General features: G+C 42.8%; 1 long non-coding RNA gene across 1 annotated transcript in view; it reads right to left on the bottom strand.

Moving 5' to 3' along the window:
* Nucleotides 1–258: 258 nt before the first annotated feature.
* Nucleotides 259–24,414, bottom strand: part of LOC125111990 (uncharacterized) — a 248,545-nt gene continuing 224,389 nt past the window's right edge. The window contains exons 5-6 of the long non-coding RNA XR_007131002.1: nt 7,489–7,572; nt 259–632 (exon numbers count right to left, since the gene is read on the bottom strand). This is a non-coding gene — a long non-coding RNA (uncharacterized LOC125111990). The remainder of the gene's footprint in view (nt 633–7,488; nt 7,573–24,414) is intronic.

Genomic DNA, 24,414 nt, shown 5'->3' with positions numbered 1-24,414 from the left:
ATCCACAAGTTAATGGCCAGACGAATCCTAATGCTCTCCCGTGGACTTGTGGTTTCTCGAATCCCTCTGCCTCAAGCTCCTGTCAAGGAGTGATTCAGTTCCCTATTAGATTCCTCTGAAGAGGTTCCCCTCCCACCCCCTGCAAAAAAAATCAACCCCCAAACAGAACATTTGTAGGGATAGCAAAATTTTCCTAAAGGATTTGGAAGCTTCAAAGAGGGAAATCCCATCTCAATTCCTGGAGCAGTCAATCTCAGAATCCATCTCCTTGCATCTCTTCCTACTCCAGTCCTCTCCAACTACTCCATCTGACTATGTGATCCTTCCCTAGGATCCTCCCTTCTTTAAGGTACCATCTCTCCTTTCCCCTCCTCTTTCTCGGGGCCAAAACAATGCTCCTTGGCTCTGGCAGAGAAATGCAGTGATTATCTATGGAAGCTGAAACAAGCATTAGGACTGTCACCCTCTACTCCAGGTGCAATGTAGCAAAACTTTAAAAAAAAATTCCTTACCCCAGCTTATGATCTCACTTCGATACCCTCCATAGTTTCTTCCGTGGTGCCAAGCACACAGTAGGTGATCTGAAAACATTAGCTGAGTGTTGACTGGAGGACCTGGTTGACCCGGGAGTCCTGTGGGGGGTGGGGGTGAGAATATTATGAACACTTGGTAGTGATTGAACATTCCAGTCTAGCCTTCACGTCCCCAATCCTCCTGGTACACAGACTAAGAGTTCCCTTCTCCAAAACTATAAGGGCAGTGCCATCCAGAGACAGGAAATCCATAGTTCAGATTAAAATAAGATGGCAATAAAGTGACACACAAATATCCAGTTGTAAAACGCGGAAGAGACTTGACTTAATCAAGCAAAAAGGGCACCGCTTTTCTATTGCCACAGAATGTAAAGGCACTTTATTACTCTGGCAATTGGCAAAAAAGTCAAATGACTTTATGAGGCTTTTTCTAAATTACCTTTATTAATGCATGTAATATTTTTGAAAAATTAGGCTACAGAGTAAATGTTCCATTGAGCTACAAGTTGCCTGCAGGAATGTGTTGTAAATAAACATGGGTGAATATGTTACTATCTTTACAATTCATTTTGCACTTACTCCAGCCTTCTGAAACAAAGCTGGCACTGAGTACTTGGAAAGGTATGGGGATTTTACAACAAAGTATACAGCATGGGTAAATTTGTAGATCCGGCAAACGAACCAATTGTCAGAGGGTGAGAACCTATTTTGGAGTTTTCACAGGACTTCTTTTTCCCAGATCCCTTGAATCTTTCTGATATGTTGACATTTGGTTTTAGAAACCTATTCTGGCTGATTTGAATAAATATGGTTTGGGGCAGTTGACAGGACTTGTCATATTTATGGTACTTTCATGCTTGGAAACAGCAGAGCTAATGTCGGGGGTATGCCAAGAAGGATGTGGGTGGAAGATTTCGCCTCTTCCCTCCGGTCGTTCTGTATGCATCTATCTTGATAGACAATGCATCTAGTTATGGTCCAGGGATTCCATACTCAATCTCTCTTCACCTCTCCAGTCGGCTCCGAGACCACCCTCTCACTTTGAATTCAGCCAATATCACTGCAGAGCCTAGGATTCCACATCAATGTTTCAACCCATCTCTCTCCCGTCTTACAGCCTCTCGTCAGGCGTGACCCCTGAGCTACTCTGTCTTCATTCGCCTTCATCTTGTTTCTGCTTAAGTCTCCTATCACTTTCATGGTTCCCAGTCAAACTGATGGGAGTCACCTCGTCCTAATTTATGAAGCTAGTTTACACGTCCTGCTGCTTGCTTATTCACAGTGAATTCTAGGAAATGGTTGGAAAAGGAGAAAGGAGAGGGGGAGGAAAAGCCAAAAGAAAAATAAGGTGTAAAAACAAATGGTAGGTCAGTGAGGCAAACTATAATTTACTGCACTGCGCTACCTCATGGATTCCTCCAGAGCTCCCACTTCAGAGAATAAAAACATGCTGCCTCTCTGCAGACTGAAGCCACAGCATCCCCGAGAAGCCACCGTTAGCCGACAGATGTCAGGCTTTGCCCCGCTGTTCCCACTGCAGCTAGTTCCGGACTGGGAAGACTTCCAAATGCAAAGTATGTCACACTTAGACATAACTTTGAAATTCTGTTTTTTAGTAATTCACACTCCCTCTCCTTGCTTATCTAACCCCACCTTGGTTTTTCAATTCTTTTTAAAAGTTCTCCTTCATATTCTTTTTTTGGCAGAATGGGAGTGTATTAGGAGTATTTGGACCAAGTCACTGAGGAGGAGCTGGTTGGAACTCATCAGTTAGAAAGGAAGGGAGAAAAGGTCCTCCCCCAGGCCAGGGTTAGGGCTGGTAGATGAGGTGCAGTGATTTCCCTAGGGCTTCCTTGAGGCCCCCTCCTCCCGCCACAGCTCCTCCACTGGCCTCCCATGGACCTGCCTTTCCACAATCTTTTGCAAGTCTGTGTGTTTCCACAGATGGTAGAATGTTGCCCATTACAAGGAGGAACAATGATCTGGGATGGTTTGTCTAATACATAGTAATTGATAATGTCTATTTAAATTGGTTTAATTTTTTAGTATGTATACATAGCATATATGTAATATATATGGATATATAAGTATTTAGCATATAGCATATGCTATATTTATTGATATAAAAATGAAATTAAAAGAACATATTTATTCATATAGCATATGAATATGCACACAGATTTTTGATCAAAAAGCATTCTGCTTCTTCCACAGTATCCCATCTCCTCATCTTGTACTAGTCTAATAAATATTCTGACCACACAAATAGCACAAAACTAGAGTGATGGAGTGACGGTTCATTTCCCAGACAAGCCGAAAATGCCAAGTCATTGGATAGAGCTTCATTCATCCACCATGTGGTAATACAGTCGATGTGACAGGAACCATGTTAATTGCTGGGGACCCAGAAGTGAATAAGACATACGCTCTTACCTTCCTTCTCAGCAGATGACCTGGCCTCTTACTTCTTTGAGAAATGGAAGCAACCAGAAGAGAAATTCTATCCACTCCCACTTTCCATTTACCAACCCACTTGCTTTTACTCTGCCTTCTGTCTGGTGACTAGGCTCTTATCCAGATCCAAGTCTATCCATTTGAACACTGGATCCCATCCTCTCTTGCCCACTTAAGGAAATCAGCTTACTAAACATCCTCTCTATTTTGCATCCTCTATTTCCGCCTGCTCTGAAGTCCCTTATGACTTCCACATTGCCAAATCTAATCAATGGTCAATTCTCACTCATCTTATTAGACTGAGTCACAGCTCTCAACACATTTGAATCCTCCCATCTCCCTGAAACACTGTCCTCACTTGGTATTGATGAATCCAATCTCTCTTGTTTCTCCTTGTGCCTCAGTAGGTGCTCCTTCTCATTCATCCATGCTGGCTCCTTAGCATCAATTAAATCTCTAAATGTTGGTGCACCATCAGCTGCATCACCCTTACTCCTTCCATTTTCATGAATATTCACTGATAACTTTCATATATATGTCTATAACCCAATATTCTCCTTGAAATACAGACCTTTATATCCAACTTCCTCCTCAGTATGACCTCTTGGAGTTCTAAGAGTTACTTCAAACTTTATACATCCCCAATTAAACCACCATGCTCTAAACCCAATCCTCCCTGGTCTTTCTCATTCTAGTTAATGGCACTGCCATTCTTTTACTCGCATAGACCAGAAATCTTGATGTCATCTTTCACTCTTTACTTCTCTTACCTACTATATTCAATCCATCAGCAAACTCTATTAATTCATCCTTCAAAAGATCACGTAAACCACATCATGTCACTCCTTTGCTCATAACCCTCCAGTAGTTCCCCATCCCATTCAGAAACCTGCAGTCCTAATTATGGCTTCCAAGCTCCAACATTATGAGCACCGCTCTCAGACACCCCTGACTTTATCTCATGTCACTCTCCCCTCACTTGCCTCCATACTATTCTTGGAATATATCAAATATAACCCCACCTCAGGACCTCAGCATTTGCTGGTCTCTCTGACTAGAATGCTTTTCCTCTAGATAGATGCATGGCTTGTTCCCCCACTTCCTTCCAGCTTCTGCGTAAATATTTCTCATCAGCGGTGTCCTTCCACCTCCTAACACTGCTTTACTATCCATGTTTACTCTATTTGAACTTCCTTTATAGCACTTATCATACTTGATAGACTGTAATTATGCATCTCTTTTCTCTCTTCCTCCACTGGAGTATAAGTTGCTTAGAAGCTATTTTGCTCATTGCAGGGTCCCCAATACATAAAATACAGTAGGTACACAGTAAATAACGTATTAGTGAACAGAAGTAAAAGCTAAGTCCTTGCCCTTAAGGAGCTCACAGTATGTCAGAGCAGACAAAAAATTTAAAGATTCACAGGGAAATATAGAAAGGCAATGACAGAAAGCCCTGGAATCAAAAAAAAAAAAAAGAGAGAGAGAGAGAGAGACACAATTACTACCTCAAATTGGGGAAGATCATGGAAAACTTCCTGGAAGAAGTGATAATCAAAGTCTTAAAATTAAGGAGGAATCGGTTGGGTAAGATGTCTTGGTGGAGAGAGAGAAAGGAATAGGGAAGACCAGTCAAGGGCTCTCAGGCAGAGGGTCTGCAGGAGCAAATCCAGAGGATTCACAAACTCCAAGCTGCAGGCCAGAACATGGTAGGAATCAGAATCAGGAGAAACGTGTCTCTGAGCCCACATACCATGTTCCTAAGCACAAATCAAGAGGCCAGGAGTGGTAAGAGATGAGGCCAGAGCCATAAATAGAGTCATATCATGAGGCACCTTCAATGCCAAGCTCGTGAGCTTGGGATGTAGATGACAGACATTTCAAGGTTGTATGCAGAGGCATGATGGTGTTATTCTCTCAGGAACTCAATAAGCTTCTTCTGAATTAATATAGGCAATGTGCCAACTGTTGGGCAAATGGCCCTGTGGTCATGGTTACGGCCCAGCAGGGATGTCGGTGAGCAGCTACAGTGCAGGGAGGAATGGAGTACCATTCGAGCTTGATCACCTCCCTGGTGGTATGGAGGACGTCTGGCAGGGAGCCACATAGGAAGCAGCGAAATATCAGCTGGAAGACTCATATTCCAATTCAGGCAAGAGAAGATAAATTATCAAACCCAGAGAAGGAACAGTGTTCTCAGGGACAGTTGACACCCCATATGTTGTCATCATAAAAGGTAGAGCTTATCTGGGGTCTTCAATCCTCTTCCAAGGCTTCATCTCACACCTGCTCTCTGGAAATGGATGTGTTACCCCACAGGCTGCCAGAACCTTCTTGGGAAACCAGCATGTAGATGAATCTTGAAAATTCAATCTGGCTGCATCCCGAGAGTTTCACATGCTGGTTCTCTGGGACCACACACTGCGACACTTTGCAAGAAAATTTAACAGAAAACAGATGGCAAATGTCGTGGGGCCTCACACAACAGAGAAGGCAAAGGAGTAAACCCAGAAGCAAAGTGCTAGGACCAGAGTTCCTGGAGCAGGTGAAGGAGTGGTCACCTCCCCTCTGACTCTTGATTCTGAAGACTGAGAGGGGTATGGACCTCCTGCAGGAGCAAGTCTAGTCTCTGTGACCCAGTGGATAGATTGGTGCTTAGACTTAATGAGTGAATTGTCCCACATCTCTTCTTTCTGTTCCTTCACTCTGCATATTCTTTGAGCTCATTACAACAGCTCAGAATGAACACTCTAAATTTAGATCCAAACTATTTCATGTTTCCAAGGGAACTGTAAATTACTTTGTGAATGTATATACAACAGAGCCAGAAAAATCCGCTTGATGAAGCCCTCTCTTACATTCAGTGACTGAAGGCACATCATAAATTGTTGCCTTGTCCAGGCTCCTGGACAGCTGACAGCCTCAGACAGATTGTTCTTGCTTCCCCATATGACATTTCTGTAGGACACTCTGCTGTGAGTACAAGGGACTCAAAATTTGAGCTGCTATAACTCTAAACTCCCTGAAGTCCCACACTGTGACTCTGAATGGTTTTGGGTTTTTTTTTTTTTTTTTGATGGAGAACAGAGTCAGGGATGTGCCACTGCTTATAATGAGCTATCTAATGTGAGGATGCCAGACTGCCCCTCAAAGCCTTTGTGTCCTACCTGATAGTGATGACAGAAGGGTCAATGACCCAGGATGGAATGATGGAGCATGGGAAAAGTTTTGGTAAGGTTAATGGATCATTTAAGACTGAATTAAGCTGTAGGGACAGAGATTGGAAATAAAAATGGCTTATACCATATAAAAATATATTTCTCTCTCACATATAAAAAGTCTGGAGACATTCAGTCCAGGGCTGGTATAGTAAACACACAGTGTCAACATGAACCCAGACACCTTCTGTCTTCTATTTTTCTTATGGTATAGTTTCCATCTTCAAGTTTGCTGTATGGTCTAAGATGGTTTCTTGAGCTCCAGCCATCACACTTATGCTTCAGGCAACAGAAGGAGGAAGGTAGAAGGGCAAGAAGGATGTAATTTTCAGTGGGTCAGCTTTCTATGGGAAACCTTCCCAGAGTTCCACACAATACCCTACTTAACATCTCATTGGCCCTACCTTGATTACCTGGCCACTCCTAGCAAGAAAGACTGGGAAATGTAGTCTTTTAGTTGGAGGCAATATGGACCCCCCCCCCCCAAAAACGTGATGTGTGTACTACCCAAGGGAGAAGAGGAGAATGAGTATTGGGTGGAGTCCACCAATGTCAGCTACAGTTAGGTTGTAATCATATGAGGAGCAGAGGACACCAGCACCTAATATAATACCATGGAACCTAAAACAACAGCAAATGCTCAGCAAGGTGAACAAATCCTAGAAGAATGGAAGGATTGAGAGGCTAAGAAGAATAATCAAGGAGGGAAGGAAAGGGACATGAAAGGAAGAAGTGAAGAAAGGAAAGTAGAAAAGAGATGGAAACAAGAAAAAAGAGAAAAATAAGAGAGGGCTAACAAAAGGAGGGAAGGGAAACTGTAACCCAGGAGTGTCTCAATGTTTCCATTTTCCATTCTTAAGTGTGGGTTTTACTACCAGAGGAAATTTAAGCTTCTTCCTTCTCAAGCCTAATGTCTTCTTCTGTGCCCTCCTAGAAGCAGGGCTCCTTGCTTTTGCTTGTAACCATAGATGTTCCAGCCCCTTCTCCTGTAGTGCCTAGAAAATTAGACCAGCCAGGATCCTCTATCTCTGGGCCACCCTTGACCATGAGCTTTCACCAAACCAAGCACTTGGGTACACAATGTTCACACTTGGGGTTCTTTACTATAGGATCGGGCACATCTCAAGTGTGGAAGTTGCTGCTAACTTAGCTCCTTCCAGCCTACCCTCTGCAACATGGTGTTCTCTGTGGCTGCTTCATCTGGGACATGAGGCCCCTGCATCAAGACTCTCAGTCAGCCACCCCATCCCCTCTCCAGCCCTCCACCCAGAAGGCTCACTTACATTCCTCTTTGTATCTCTCCAGTTGGGGCAACAATGCATCAAGCTTTGGCAGAAGGTGATAGTGTTCTCACCTCCATCGGTAGCCTGCAGAGAAAGAGAGACAGATTATAGTCTAAACAAGGGGGTGTGGATGCCCAGGCAGGGCTGAGGACTGGCCGATGCCCTTACTAGACTGCTCATGGCAAGCTTTTGTTTTCCTCAGCTTTTGACTGTGCACTTTAGAAATCAGAAGACCATCACCCTGGCCTTCACCCCCATCAAAAACTGTGCTGGGATGCACTGATTCTTTCCTGCTTTGCCTGAGGTCCGGCCCAGTGCAAGAGAAGCATCACAGTCAACAGAAGCCTGATGATCACCTGGAAGGAAAAGGGTCCATGCCCATGAAATTATTTTTATTCTGGGTTCTCATAGCACCTAAAGCACTAAGTGGGTGTTGGCTCATCCCCCAGTGGAAGGAAAGGAAGAGCAGAAGGGAGGATGTCACCTATAGTATCACCTTAGTGAGAACTCAAGCTTCTGTTGAATGGAAACTGTGATCTTACACCTACTTTATATTACCCTCAATGCCAAGCACAGTGTTCTCCACACATGGTAGATATTTGACAATACTTGTTAAATAGACAATACTTGTTCTCAGCTCTGCATAACTGAGATATAAACCTCATATTTTTTTTGTAAATAACAAATTAATATGAAAGACTTCTAAGGAAATGGTTCAGGTTCTGAGTTTTCTCCCACTTGATTCATTCCTCCCTAAATGTCCACTTGGTACAGTCCCAAATGCAAAGGCAGTGGTGAGGATGCCTGATGCTAGATGTCACACTGGTGATTATGCACACGGAAGTCTGCTCCCCAGGTTCTGTGGGGAGCTGTGGATGGCACTTCCTGGAACAGGTACTCTTATGGATAAGAGCAGGTAACAAGGTCAAACATCTCCCCGAGTTCATATGTACCCCTGCAAAATAAAGATGCCCCAACTCGACCCAAGAGAGATTCCAAAATACTTGGGGTGGCACTAAAACAAAATTTTTCTTCCCTTCATCGAAAATGATGTTTTTTTTTTATTCCAAAATATGAAAGAACCCATTATTGCAGTAATAAGGTAACAACTTAACATTTCAACGTGATGTTTTATCAGCCCCTTGTCTCTATATAGTAGATATAAACAACTTTTATCTAAAGACTGTGAAAGGAAAGGAGAGAAGAAATTTGACAGCTTCCAATGAAAAACAGGTTTCTCTGCCGGTATTAAAAAACAACACTGAGCTGGCATTGAGGAGGAAGACTGAACAGTGGAAAGAACACAGAGCCAGGTGTCAGGAGAGAGACCTGCTTCCTAACCTCAGATCTACCACTGAGAATCGGGTTGCTTCCTCTCCTATCAAAAAGGAAGGTCTAAAGTGATCTCTAAAGACTGCTGATGCCACCACCTGGAGTCTATACCCCTGGGAAGGACCTGGAGATGGGGATCAGGAGTATGTGAAACTGTTCTTGAAAATGACCTAATCTCAGTCACTAGAATGATCCCTCTAGCCTGAGATAGGAGGTAACTAACAAATGTCCTCAGTAAGAATTTGTCTGATTCTAGTTTTAGGAACCGAACTCAATCCCTTCTTTAGATGTTTTTTTCCTAAAAGCTGTCCAAGTGGTCACTCAGCTACCTGCCCACCAATTTATTTCTCACTTTTTACCATTACCATGACTATCATGACTTGCGCTATTAGTTAACTTCTTCAGTGTCTATACAGAGCTGGCTGAAAAGTTGGTGTCTCAGTAGAATTACTTGCCCCCCACACACACACTGGGGTTTCAGCAGCCAGCAGTTCTGAAGCACTGCTACTTTCTGCATAACCAAATGGTGACTGACCCAGGGCTATAAAGTAGGTCTGTCTCACACACAGACTTCCACCCTTCTTATAGAGTTGCATGAAGTGCTGCATTGAGAATACTGGCAGGAAAGAGCATCATGATCAGTTAGCAATGCCTGCCATGAGGAAAGAAGGAAGAAGTAGTGACACACATGCCACTTATTTAGTGTTCCTTGGCCCCGGGCTCTAGGACTGCCAACCTGTGCCTTCATGGAGATGAAACTACAATGGTGAGGAGCCCATTCCTCCAGTGAGCAATGTCTTCCTTAGCCAGTGATCTCATACAACAGTCTCCTCCCATCTTCTGGAACATAGCTCCCAGATACCACCCAGTTTCTCCAGTTCCAACCTGTGCTTTAAGTCCTTGATAAAATTTTTACAAAGAGTATTCCTGTAGTATTAATACCATAAGATGCTTATTAAAAGAAAGGATTTGTGAGTTTCTGCTGTGGCACAGTGGGTAAAGAATCCAACCTCAATGGCTTGGGTCATCACTGAGGTGTGGGTTCAATCCCTGGCCTGGTGCAATGAGTTAAAGGATCCGTCATTGCTGCAGCTCTGGGTGTATGTCATAGCGAAGCCCATATTCAACTCCTGGTCCAGGAACTTCCATACACTGTGGGTGCAGACATAAATTAAAAAAAAAGAAGAAGAAGAAGAAGAAGAAGGGATTTTGATCTGACATTTGGGAATTGTTGCAACATTTTCATCAAAGAGGTAGTGAGCATTTAACATGCCAAATTCTGGTTTAAGTGCTCTGCATGTATTAGTCAAGTTAATTCTCACAACAATCCCTTCATAATGTCCATTTTACAGATGAGGAAACTGAGGCAAGAGAGGTCGCACAACGAGCAACTCTTGGAGCCAAGTTTCAATCTGGCAATGCAAATATAGAATCCATTCTTTTAACATAACATATGCTGCTCTCACTTCTATATCTAGCTATCTATCTTTACAATGTGCATCTTTATCTAATATATATAGTGTAAATCTATATTTACCCCAATCTATATTTATCTTCATGATTCACAAATCACATTAGCATGTTAAAGGCTCTTAAAATTTCTTCTGTAAAGAAATCTATTTAACTCTGTTTAATTAAGTGATTTCTAAATTAATTTGACACAAGAAGCCCTGCAGACACTTTTTACTCCTCTTTTTGCTTGGCCTCTACCAACAACTCCTGTTATAGAATGTTTTAGAGCACCATGAAAATATGATTTTGAGGGTTTTCTGAAGCAATGATGAGAATGTTGAATACTAGACTCAGCTCTCTGCTTTATTTACCAATATTAATAATATCAGTATACAATATTAGACTAGTATTAGTATAGCCGAACAACTCAAAATCCATATGAGAGTGATCCAACTTGTCAGGTCCTAAATGAGTTTAAAGGGAGTTGGTAAATGTAGAAAACAGAATGGACTCTATCCATGAATACCCAATGAAGCGTCTAAGTAACTGATGATTGATGATAGGTATACGAATCAAGTCAAGCCAAGGACCAACTAATACAGATGGTAAGCATTTCCACCTACATAAAATGAGAATACTGTGGGATGGCATAAAAATCTTGAAATCTGAACTAGATATTTTCATTTGAGCCCAAGTTCAACCAATAGCTAGAACTTAAATCCTTCTTAAAAGCTCAACATATAATAAATATTTTGCCTGGAAGGTGATAAAAAAAAAAAGTGTGTTGTCGCAAATGAATGTTTCATCTTGAACAATTTACTTAACCTCCTTGAGCCTCTGTTTCCTTGGGTATAAAATGGAGATGATAATAGAGATTTCAACTTCCAGGGCTGCTATGAAAATTTAATCAGATGATGTATTTGTAAGCAAGTGTTAATTTTAAAAGGCTGATGTAAATGTCAGCTGCAAGTGCTGTCATCATCAACAATAATAAACTTAGCTGGATCTGAAGCACAGCCATCCCAGATTTACATCAGATCTCTCAACCAGGTCCCCACCCAAGTGACACCCTGAGTAGGGGGATGCTGGTCAGTAGTTAAAATTCTTTAACTCTTTGCCGTTAGGGACAAAGAAGGGACAATGCCTAAGCAAATCACCTTCTGGCTCTGAGGAAAAGAGCCTCCCAAAACACTTAGATGCTGAGACATTGGTCTACAGTCGCTACACAGTAATTGCTCAATAACTGTTGAATTCAGCTAATTTATACATCTTAAGGTTTACTTAGGGGGTAGAATGGGGTTGCTCTTATCCTTTCCTTGAAGAAAAGATAGAATGTATAATAATAAACCCAGATTCGAATCCCAAATCCATTCTGTTATGATGTATTTCTTGATGCTGGAGTAGAGGTGCCTGGAAAAAGCAGTTTCAAAAAAAATGTGTTGCCAGTACCTTACACATCTGCAAACACCAGGAAAAACACTTGATTCTTCTTCCCTGAAGTATCTGCTAAACTTAGCCAAAAGTTGTTATCACTAGGCCCATGTGACAATTGAGCTCTTGAAATATGGCTAGTCCAACAATATTACAAAGCTACAGTAATCAAGACGGTGTGGTACTGGTACAAAAATAGACATTCAGACCAATGGAACAGAATAGATAACCCAGAAATAAACCCAGGCATCTACGGTCAATTAAGCTTCAACAAAGGAAGCAAGAATATAAAATGGGAAAAAGACAGTCTCTTCACCAAGTGGTATTGGGAAAACTGAACAGCTGCATGTAAATCAATGAAACTAGAACACACCCTCACACCATGCACAAAAATAAATTCTAAATGGCTTAAAGACTTAAACAAGAGACATGACACCATAAAATTCCTAGAAGAGAACATAAGCAAAACATTCTCTGACACAAACTGTACAGATGTTTTCATAGGTCAGTCTCCCAAGGCAATAAAAACAAAAAATAAACAAATGGGACCTAATCAAACTTATAAGCTTTTGCACAGCAAAGAAAACAAAAAGAAAAAAACTAAAAGACAACCTAAGGAATGGAAGAAAATAGTTGCAAACAGTGTAACTGACAGCACTTAATTTCCAAAACATACAAACAACTCATACAACTCAACAACGACAAAAAAATACAACCCAATCAAAAAATGGGCAGAAGACCTAAATAGACATTTCTCCAATGAAGACAGAGAGATGGCCAGTAAGCAAAAGAAAAAATGCTTAACATCACTAATTATTAGAGAAATGAAAATCAGAACTAAAAAGAGATCACCTCACACTGGTCAGAATGGTCATCATCAATAAGTCTAAAATTAACACATGGAGAGGGTATGGCAAAAAGGGAACCCTTCTTTGCTGTTGGTGGGGATGTAAATTAGTAAATAACCACTATGGAAAACATCATGGGGTTTCCTCAGAAAACTAAATATAGAACTACCATATGATTCAGCAATCTCATTCCTAGGCATATATCTGGACAAAACTACAATTTAAAAAGATGCATGCACTATATGTTCATCACAGCACTATTTACAACAGCCAAGGTATGGAAACAACCTAAACGTCTATTGACAGATGAATGGATTAAGAAGATGTGGTACATATACATAATGGAATACTACTCAGCCATAAAAAAGAAGAAGATAAAGCAATTTGCAGCAAAATGAATGCCACTAGAGATTCTCATACTAAGTGAAATAAGTCAGAAAGAGAAAGACAAATACCATAAGGTATAACTTATATGTGAAATCTAAAATACGGCACAAATCAATATTGTAAAAATGGCCATACTACCCAAAGCAATCTACAGAGTCAATGCAATCCCTATCAAATTACCCATGACATTTTTCACAGAACTAGAACAAACAATCCAAAAATTTATATGGAACAACAAGAGACCCAGAATTGCCGAAGCAATCCTAAGAGATAAAAACCAAGCAGGAGGCATGACTCTCCTAGACTTCAAAAAATATTACGGAGTTCCCGTCGTGGTGCAGTGGTTAACGAATCCGACTAGGAACCATGAGGTTGCGGGTTCGGTCCCTGGCCTTGCTCAGTGGGTTAATGATCTGGCGTTGCTGTGAGCTGTGGTGTAGGTTGCAGACGCGGCTCGGATCCTGCGTTGCTGTGGCTCTGGCGTAGGCTGGCAGCTACAGCTCCGATTAGACCCCTAGCCTGGGAACCTCCATATGCCGTGGGAGCGGCCCAAGAAATGGCAAAAAGACAAAAAATATATATATATTACAAAGCACAGTCATCAAAACAGTGTGGTACTGGTATCAAAACAGACAGACAGACCAATGGAACAGAATAGAGAATCCGGAAATAAACCCTGACACCTATGGTCAATTAAGCTTTGACAAGGGAGGCAAGAACATCAAATGGGAAAAAAAAAGTCTATTCAGCAAGCATTGCTGGGAAACCTGGACAGCTGCATGCAAAGCAATGAAACTAGAACACACCCTCACACCATGCACAAAAATAAACTCCAAATGGCTGAAAGACTTAAATATACGACAGGACACCATCAAACTTCTAGAAGAGAACATAAGCAAAACACTCTCTGACATCAACATCATGAATATTTTCTCAGGTCAGTCTCCCAAAGCAATAGAAATTAGACCAAAAATAAACCCATGGGACCTCATCAAACTGAAAAGCTTTTGCACAGCAAAGGAAACCCAAAAGAAAACAAAAAGACAACTTTCAGAATGGGAGAAAATAGTTTCAAATGATGCAACTGACAAGGGCTTAATCTCTAGAACATATAAGCAATTTATACAACTCAATAGCAAAAAAGCCAATCAACCAATGGAAAAATGGGCAAAAGACTTGAATAGACATTTCTCCAAGGAAAATATACAGACGGCCAACAAACACATGAAAAAATGCTCAACATCGCTGATTATAAGAGAAATGCAAATCAAAACTACCATGAGATATCACCTCACACCAGTCAGAATGGCCATCATTAATAAGTCCATAAATAACAAGTGCTGGAGGGGGTGTGGAGAAAAGGGAACCCTCCTACACTGTTGGTGGGAATGGAAACTGGTACAGCCACTATGGAGAACAGTTTGGAGATACCTTAGAAATCTATCCATAGAACTTCCATATGACCCCGCAATCCCAATCTTGGGCATATATCCTTAAAAGAGACACCTGCACCCGCATGTTCATTGCACCACTATTCACAATAGCCAGGACATGGAAACAACCCAAATGTCCATCAACAGATGATTGGATTCAGAAGAGGTGGTATATATACACAATGGAAAACTACTCAGCCATAAAAAAGAATGACATAATGCCATTTGCAGCAACATGGATGGAGCTAGAGAATCTCATACTGAGTGAAATGAGCCAGAAAGACAAAGACAAATACCATATGATATCACTTATAACTGGAATCTGATATCCAGCACAAATGAACATCTCCTCAGAAAAGAAAATCATGGACTTGGAGGAGAGACTTGTGGCTGCCTGATGGGAGGGGGAGGGAGTGGGAGGGATCGGGAGCTTGGGCTCATCAGACACAACTTGGAATAGATTTACAAGGAGATTCTGCTGAGTAGCATTGAGAACTATGTCTAGATACTCATATTGCAACAGAACAAAGGGTGGGGGAAAAATGTATACATGTAAGGATAACTTGATCCCCTTGCTGTACAGTCGGAAAAAAAAAATTATAAAAATAAATAAATAAATAAATAAAATTCAAAAAAATAAAATAAAAAATAAAATATGGCACAAATGAACCTATCTACAAAACAGAAATAGATTCAAAGACATAGAGAAGAGACTTGTGGTTGCCAAGGGGGAGGGGTGAGGGAGTGGGATGGACTGGGAGTTTGGAGCTAGTAGATGCAAACTATTATATTTAGAATGAATAAACAATGAGATCCTACTGTATAGCATAGGAAACTATATCCAAACTCTTGGAATAGAACATGATAGAAGATAATATGAAAAAATTATATATATATGCATATATGTATGTATGTATGGCCAGGTCACTTTGCTGTACAGCAAAATCTGCACATTGTAAATCAACTATACTTTAATTAAAAAATTCCCCACAAAAAGGAAGACATCCGTAGTTCAAACTAAGAGATGTGCTATGAATATAAAATACATACTAGGTTTCAAAAACTTAAAAAATTATACAATTATCTTAAGGTCACTTTGTTTATACACTATCAACTGTACAAACTCCTGTGGAGGAATGCTGCCCCCCCTCAAGTCAAGTCAAAATCCATCAGGTGATGACCAACAATAATTTTTACTATATAGCCTTCATAATTTTACTGGCAGTGTTGTTTCTTATTTGTTGCTCTTAGAGTGGAGTCAAATTCACTTTTCAGGAGTTCCCGTCGTGGCGCAGTGGTTGACGAGCCCGACTAGGAACCATGAGGTTGCAGGTTCGGTCCCTGCCCTTGCTCAGTGGGTTAACGATCCGGCGTTGTCGTGAGCTGTGGTGTAGGTTGCAGACGCGGCTCAGATCCTGCGTTGCTGTGGCTCTGGCGTAGGCCGGTGGCTACAGCTCCGATTCAACCCCTAGCCTGGGAACCTCCATATGCCGTGGGAGCGGCCCAAGAAATAGCAACAACAACAACAACAAAGACAAAAGACAAAAAAAAAAAAATTCACTTTTCAAAACTATTCAAAGCATTAGCCAAAATAATTTTTGCTAAAAATATGAAGACTTAGATGTATAGAAATAATTCATTTTAAATTATTTTTAATATTACTGGTAACTATTATTATTTAAGTTATTTTGAAATAAACAGACTAAATGAAAAAAATGAGTTTAGCATTCAATAAATGAATTCATAGTTGGGGAGGTCTAGTTCATTGCTCTTATATGCTTCTGTTTAAATACTTTTATGTGTTCCAGAGAAAATAATGATCCATGATTTTAAAATAAATCAAAAAATGAAGACCAAAAAAAGAAAAAAGAGTTCAACAATAATTTTTAATACTGATTACATGTTGAAATGATATTTTACCTATATAAAATATAATATCAAAATTAATTTCACCCATTTATCTTTGCATTTTTACATACAAAATTTTAAATTACGTACGTGGCTCACACTGGTGACTTGCCTTACACTTTTATTGGACGCTGCTCTAAAGCAGTGATTTCCAAATTGAGGGTTGTGATGCATTAATGGAACGTGAAACCAGCTGAGTGAGTTACAACCTATATTTTTCCTTAATGAAGGAGAAAAGAATAAACTATAATAGATTGGACTGAAACAAAGTAGTAGGTATTGTTTTGTGAAATTTGGTTTCACTGTTATATATATATATAAGATTTACACATTACGTATTGAGTTACAAGGTAAGAAATATTTTTATTGCCAATAGGGTAAAAAAGTGTTTGAACATCCCTTTTCTAAATTATCCATGAGGAGAGAGTACTCCCTTGAGTTGGGATGTTCCAAAATAAACAACAAAGGCTACATGATTTGTATCTGACGAGGGAGATTTGGGGATGAGTCAGGTCAAAGCTATAACTTTGAAGTTCTGCCCTTGGGAACCTCACAGGCTCTCTTGATATTGTACTAAAGCAGGAGAGAAGGGCACCTGCACTGCCCATTAATCCAACTCCCTGAGTCATGTAAGAACAGAGGCCTAAGGAGATATTAGCTAAGCACTGCCCTCTGACTCCCTGAGGGCTCCTGGGGTGCTGGTAGATGAAGGCAGGGGGCAAGCACCATCCAAGTACACCGAGGGGCAGAAAGCAATGCCCACCCAAAGGCAAGTTAGACCTCATGTTCCTAATTTTATCCAGAGAGGTCTGCTCCTTCCTTCAGCCCAACCTTGCATGGCTGGAACAGTTTCCTCTCCAGACTAGTCGGGGAATCAAAAATCCTCCAGATAATTTAATTAGAAAATGCAACCCCTGCACTTCATGGAGGCTGAGACTAAGTGACCTCAGCAGAGTCCTGAGGCAGCACTGTCTGGGGATCAAAGGCTGGCTCCTGGTTGATTTAAGACTCACATGTAGCAGAGGCTGAGGCCCACCCTGGGGCTGGTCTTGACCTTACCCCAGTGATACAAGGCCATAGAAGCCATGGAAGCTGCAGCTCCCAGCCCTGGAATTGCTGCTTACCCCCAGCTCTGCCCCAAGAGTCTCAGGCCTGGGAAGAAGGGCCAGAGGGGTCTTTTGTTCCCAGTCCCCAGTCCACAGGGACACTGTCAAAAGGTTCATCTTTGCTAATTCCAGTGCAGTGGCAGTAGACAGTATGTAAGGAGAAAAATGCAAACACATCCCATTGCTGCCAGCTGTCCTTTATCCTGCTCAGTAGTGTCACTAAAGGTCATTTTTGTAGCTGATCAGTTCACTGCTTCAGGAACTGACATCCCAGTTTCAATGAAATACCTGAAGCTCTTTCTGAGCACACTTCCATCTTGAACAGTGGCTTCTGTCTTCCACTCAAACTTGGCCACTGGCCCTTCCTAACTCCCTCTGATGGAACCTAGCAGTGCAGGTGCATGTGGGAACCCAGGGACTTCATCCCCACCCATCACGCCTGCCCTGTCTCCTGCTCCAGGTATGCCCACTTCTGCTGGAACCTCTCCAGAGCTTTCATTCCACCTGCCTGAGAACCATGCTGTTCAGAATAGTCAGAAATCACAGAATCAGGAGGAGGGCAGACAATGCTCTCCCTCAGGGCTCTCTAATAGACTTGGTTTATTATTCTGATCAGAACCAGAATGGAATGGAACCACAGGTTCAAACACAATTCTGTACTCATGTTAATGAGAAGAACTGTGCAGAGGAAGCTAATCACCCTGTCAACACTTGCCCAGGCTCCCAAGCGACAGAGAAATGTGCTTGGTGCCAGGGAAGGAGGGACAAATACAGAAGTTGCTCCCTTGATGAGATCTGCCCAGTGCCCCCCACCACCTGGCCAGGATTGCACCTGCCTTCCCTGCAGGACCCTGCAGCCTGGCAGCTGACGTGGACCTGGGCTGGCCTTAGACCTGCCTTCTGGGCCTGCCTGACCTGTCCCTGGGTGGTGCTTCCTCAAAGCTGGCAAGCCCAAGGAAGGTGTTGGTTTTAAGTGTCAATTCAAATTGTGTGCAATCCCAATTATGTAAATAAACACAGAGAAAAAAGTGAGGAAAATACACCAAAAACACTAGTGACTTATGCTGGGCCAAGTTATTAAAAATTCAACTTTACTGTACATTTGGATTAGTTTATAAATGATATCTATTTTTCTTCTTATCCATAAAAGAATTCCAAATAGAGAATTGGGTTACTTTTAGGTCACTGGTGGGGTAACCTGAAGGCTTTGGGTGTTTGGCAGGGCACACCCCCCCATTACCTCAGTGACACGTGGGATTTGTATCCTGGTTCTGTTGATGTGTCTCCTCTCCTTTAGTTTCTGACCTTGGTGGCTTTAATCCAGCCCTGTGAATTTCAGTAGACCCTGGCAGTGCCCTGGATACACAACATTGTCTACCCCAGTGCTATCCAGCTCAGCACAGGCCCACCTTCGCCTTGGTCAATGCTGACCTCCAAGGCCCCACATCCAGTAGTTGCTATAATCTGGTGAATAGCTTTGAGCCCTGATGCCTATCTGGTTTCTTTTCTTTTTTTAATTTTATTTTGTTTTTTGTCTTTTTAGGGCCGAACTCATGGCATATGGAGGTTCCCAGGCTAGGGGTTGAATTGGAGCTGTAGCCATTGGCCTACACCACAGCCACAGCAACGTGGGATCCAGAGTAGCGTCTGCAACCTGCACCACAGCTCAAGGCAACAGTGGATCCTTAACCCATGGAGCAAGGCCAGGGATCGAACTTCCTCCTCATGAATACTAGTTGGGTTCCTTAACCACTAAGCCATGACGGGAACTCCCTATCTGGTTTCTTAAAGTCCAGTTTCAGGGATCAAACTTGGCCCAAGAACAACCACGGAATAATTCAGGAATCCTTGTGATTCCCAGGGGATTGAGGTCTCTTTTTACATTCTAATCAACCCCATTCTGGAAAGGCCACCATTCTCTGGGGGTTGTTGGTCATCTGCACAAAGTGATGGTCCTTCTCAATACTCATGGGTCAAGGAGACACACCACAAATGGCACCATGGGATCTGTCACCCTTTGTGACACACTTCGGCTCAATCCAACAATTACTAACTGAGCGCCCAGTGGGGACTCACCGCTCTGCTCGTGCCCCATCTGAATGCTGGGGCTGAGGGAAGACTGAGGAGGGAATACAATTTCATGGCTGTATGTCAAATACCAGATCTCCGATCCATGCAGAAATGGAGACCAAGTGCTTCATTGGTTGTACAGTAGTGATGCTGAGACCATCCCACTTATTATGTGGCACTTCACAGTTGATGCCATATTTTCACATAGGCTTGATTCTCAGTCTAAATAATTTCCACTTCACAGTTAAGGAAACTGAGACTCAGAGCAGTCACATGACTTGCTCAAGCTCAGAAAGCCACTACATGGAATTGGCAGGAGACTAAGAGAGATACTTTCTTCAAGGCAGGGCCCTGCACCCCAGGCAGTGACCCCCTCACTAAAATCTCCCCGAGGTGGTCCTCTGGAGAGGACCATCTATGACCTGGCTCATGGCCAACAACCTCCATCAAGTCCAAGGGCAAAGACGGCCACAAAGCACCCCTTCACTTATGAGAAGAATCAAGTAAATCCATGAGAAACTGACAGGCCTCAGCAATCAGAGAAACCAGGCTTTCAGTGAAGATGGACGTGTGGCAGGTAAAGACAATGAGGGGGTGTGAACGGTCTGACAGGTACCAAGGTCAATAATAAGAAACAATGTGACAGGCAGCGGTAATCAAAATAAAAGTGTGGGGGAAGACCTATAATCCTGAAGCTGTTGCAGGAGAGCCTTCAAGGAGGAAGGCAGGACATTTGCTACTTTAACAATAAACTGTGCTGATGCCCAGCCAGTGTCTCCTCAGGCCCCTCAGGGTCACCTCACACACTCCTGGCAGCAGTGGTGGCTAACACTGCAGAGAGGAATGTTTCAGAAACTTTGAGAACAGGAAAAATCAGTCTAGGGGAACATGCAGACACCTGAGTGGGTAAGGATGGCTGGAACCACAGCTCATGTCTGTATATGTGTGTATTTAGAGAAAGAAAGGATCTAATAGACCGCTGAATCTGTGCTATAAGCTGGGACCAAAGACAACTAGATAACAGACCTGTCTTCTTGTGGGGGAAGGGAACAACCGTGCAGGTCACTACTGTGATAAGCATAATAACAAGTTCCACTTGAGCTCAGAGAGGGAGATTTTTGGGTTGCTGTTTTGTTTTTTTGTTTTTGTTCGTTTGTTTTGCTTTTTAGGGCTGAACCTGTGACATATGGAAGTTCCCAGGCTAATGGTCGAATTGGAGCTGCAGCTGCCGGCCTTCGCCACAGTCACACCAATGGGGGCTCCGAGCCTCGTCTGAGACCTACACCACAGCTCATGGCAACGCTGGATCCTTAACCCACTGAGCAAGGCTAGGGATCAAACCCACATCCTCATGGAAACTAGTTAGATTTGTTTCTACTGAGCCATGACGGGAACTCTGAGAGGGAGGGTATTGTCATAAATTCTTTCTCCTATGGAGACTTCCAGACCCACTGGACATACTCCTTGACAAAAAAGTTGGAATCTTGGTGCCCTTGCTTAAATGCTTTGTGATTTTATTTTATTCTTCTGTTATTTCTTCCTTCTTTTTAGTTTATTTTAAATTAAAGTCTAGCTGATTTACAATGTTTCTGCAAGTTCTGTTATACAGCAAAGCAATCCAATCACACACATTTCCCTGGGTTGTACAGTAGGATCCCATTGCCCATCCATTCCAATATATCAGTTCGCATCCAAAAAAGCCCAAAAATGCCCATCCATCCCACTCCCTCCCCCTTCTCCCCTGGGAACCCCAAGTCTGCTCTCCTTGGCTATGATCTGTTTCTGTTTTTTTAGATAGGATCACATGTTCCATATTTTAGATTCCATGAATAAGTGGTATCATATGGTATTTGTCTTTCTCTTCCTGGCTTACTTTACTTAGTATGAGAATCTCTAGGTCCATCCATGTTGCCGCAAATGGCCTTAGTTTGTCCATACCACCCTGAACGCGCCCGATCTCGTCTGCTTTGTGATTTTAGACAAGTCACTTAACCTCTCTATTACTCAGTTGCCTCATCTGTAAAATGGGGAAATCATACTAGCTTATGTGGTTGCTGTGAGAAACTAAATGAGTTAATATGAAATGCCCTTGGATGAATGCCTGGCATTGCCTGGAACATGCTGGTGTCAGAGAAAGCCCTTCTTTTTCTTCATAATACAATTGCCATGCACACATATCACAATGGGGTGGAATGCACAAAGCCTGGGGCATGCAGTTATGTGTGAAGGTGAAGGTGAAGATGATAGAGAGTGTCCCTTCCTAATTGAAAGCAGCTGGTTTGGACAAAGCCAGTCTCACACCCTCAGCCTACTAAAAAAAGCCCAGAGAGCTTGCTACTTTGGAGAAAGGTAGTAAATGTTCATTGTTGATTTAAATACAGTGGACTCATAGATCGAATTTGGATCATTCTGGGCACATTTGTTGGTCCAGATTAATGAAGGTATAACATTCCAGAACCGTAGGAAGGCACATCACTGCCTGCTTCATAATTGTCCTCAAACACAGGATAAAGCATGGAAAATTCTCAGAGCCCACTTGGGAAATAATTCACCTGTGCTGGGCTTCCCACTGGGGTGAATCAGGCTGGTATCTTGCTCAGCAGGGAGACCTCTTTCATAAATGATTTCCCTGCAGGAATCCTGGATTGATAATGCAGACTAGGATCAAAGGGATAGGTTTTTCCATTACAAACTCCAGAGAAAGGATCCACCCTTGAGTTGTTACTGAGGGAATCTGAGAGCTTCTTGGGGTATAGTCCTCCGACCCTCAAGTAGGAGAGTTGAGTAAATCCACAGAGAAACACAAAAGTTCCCTCTGCCCTAAGCAGCTTGGGCTCCTCCACTTACTCTCCTCTCAGACCCACCAGCCCTGCAGAGTCTATGGCTGCCCACCACTCCTCACTCCCCATACATGGACCCCCACCCCCACCCCAGGCAACTGTTCATTAAACCACTATAAATGGCCAAAGAGTTGAAAAGGCAAAAGCCTGAAACTAGGAGTTCCCGTCGTGGCGCAGTGGTTAACGAATCCGACTAGGAACCATGAGGTTGCGGGTTCGGTCCCTGTCCTTGCTCAGTGGGTTAAGGATCTGGTGTTGCCGTGAGCTGTGGTGTAGGTTGTAGATGCGGCTCAGATCCCGCGTTGCTGTGGCTCTGGCGTAGGCTGGTGGCTACAGTTCCGATTCGACCCCTAGCCTGGGAACCTCCATATGCCGTGGGAGTGGCCCAAAGAAATAGCAAAAAGACAAAAAAAAAAAAAACCCTGAAACTATTTTTTAACTTAGAGAATATATACTTGTGTGTGTGTGTGTGTGTGTGTGTGTGTGTGTGTGTGTGTGTGTGTGTGTGTGTGTGTGCGCATCTTTTTAGGGCTGAACCCATGGCATATAGAGGTTCCCAGGCTAGGGGTCGAATCAGAGCTGTAGATACCAGCCTATACCACATTCATAGCAATGCAGGATCTGAGCCGCATCTGTGACCTACACCACAGCTCACGGCAATGCCAGATCCTTAACCCACGGAGTAGGACCAGGGATCAAACCTGGGTTCTCATGGATACTAGTCAGATTAGTTTCCGCTGAGCCACCAGGGAACTCCGAGAATACATTCTTGCTGAGGAATAAAGAAACCCATGCCTTTATTATGATTTTTTTTCCTATCACTGTACCTTTCCAGTTTCCCCATTAGGAAAGCAAACTCAAGATGTGAGCCATATTCCTATTTACGCTGTAAATTTATCAGAGGTAAATTTCTCAAGTTTTCCTCAGAAGACCTGATTTCTTTAAGAGCAGCCTTATGGCTTGTTATTCATAGGAATAGACCTCAGTTTTACTCATCTGTAACCTGGGGCAATATACCCACCCCATATACTTTACAAAATTCATAAAAGGACCAACTGAGATTCTGTTTAGGAAAGCACCTTGAAATGAGCTCTGCAGATGCCAGGTGTTCTGTTACTCTGACTCATTTTAGCTCTTTTCAGCAGGGGAAAAGGGAGAAAGATCAATGTGAGAAAAAAATGTTGAAACCTTTTACAGGCAATGAATCTTATCCTCTGCTACAGCATGAAACCACCCTGAACCATGTCCACTGTTAGGTTAGTTGCAGGCTGTTGTTAAAATGAAAATGTCACTGTTATTTATGGTTTAAGGCCTACCTGTTTCCAAAGAGGTTTTCAGAAGGTGTTAATTTATAGCCACCTGTATTACTTTGGCATTTGACTACTGAGGGAATGAGGCACCGAGGACAGGTATGTTTTAAGCAGAGTTGGGGCCAGAAGGAAACGCCGGGGGTAAGGAGCCCTTCCCAGGAAGCCAGGCCCCCATGGGTACCTGTGGGGATGAGCAGTAGAGAGCCAGTCAGGAAGGACTCTGCACTCACACCATCTGGGGTTAGTAGAAGCTGATCGGTTACCATCTTTAAGCCCCAAAGGAGGTGAGAGGACTTGGCAGAGAGGCTACCAGAACCTGGAAAGACAGTCAGTCATGTAGAGGAGGTCCCCTGAGGAGAAACAACGTCCTTCTGCTGAGCCGGGCTCCAGGACCCCACTTCCCTCTGGATGCAGAAGCAGCTCCTCGGCTGGTGGCCTTCTTTAGCTGAATAGGAAGCTCTCTACCGAGAAAGAACAGACCCAGGAAGAGAAGAGTGCAGAGAGGATCAAGAAGGGCAAATGGGAGAACCCCAGAACTGTGTGTACCGAAGAGGAGGGCAGGCCGGGCTGTGCACATAAAGGCTGGGGAGCAAGGAGAGTTGCTGTGTGGAGGGAGACCACCCATCAAAGAGAAGAAGTTGCCACCCACAGGTTATTTCAGACATCAACCTCAGCCCATTGGGGACATTCTGCACCTTATTGTGGGCTCTTTTGTATCCTAGATGGATCATACATGGACTCTGGGAACCCTCCAAACTGTGGTTTGCTTACCAAAGCCTCAGCCTCCTCAGTGCCATCCGCATCCCTAA

This window comes from Phacochoerus africanus, chromosome 11, assembly GCF_016906955.1.
Source record: "Phacochoerus africanus isolate WHEZ1 chromosome 11, ROS_Pafr_v1, whole genome shotgun sequence".
Taxonomy (NCBI): Eukaryota; Metazoa; Chordata; class Mammalia; order Artiodactyla; family Suidae; genus Phacochoerus; species Phacochoerus africanus.
This window is presented reverse-complemented; position numbering and strand designations above follow the sequence as displayed.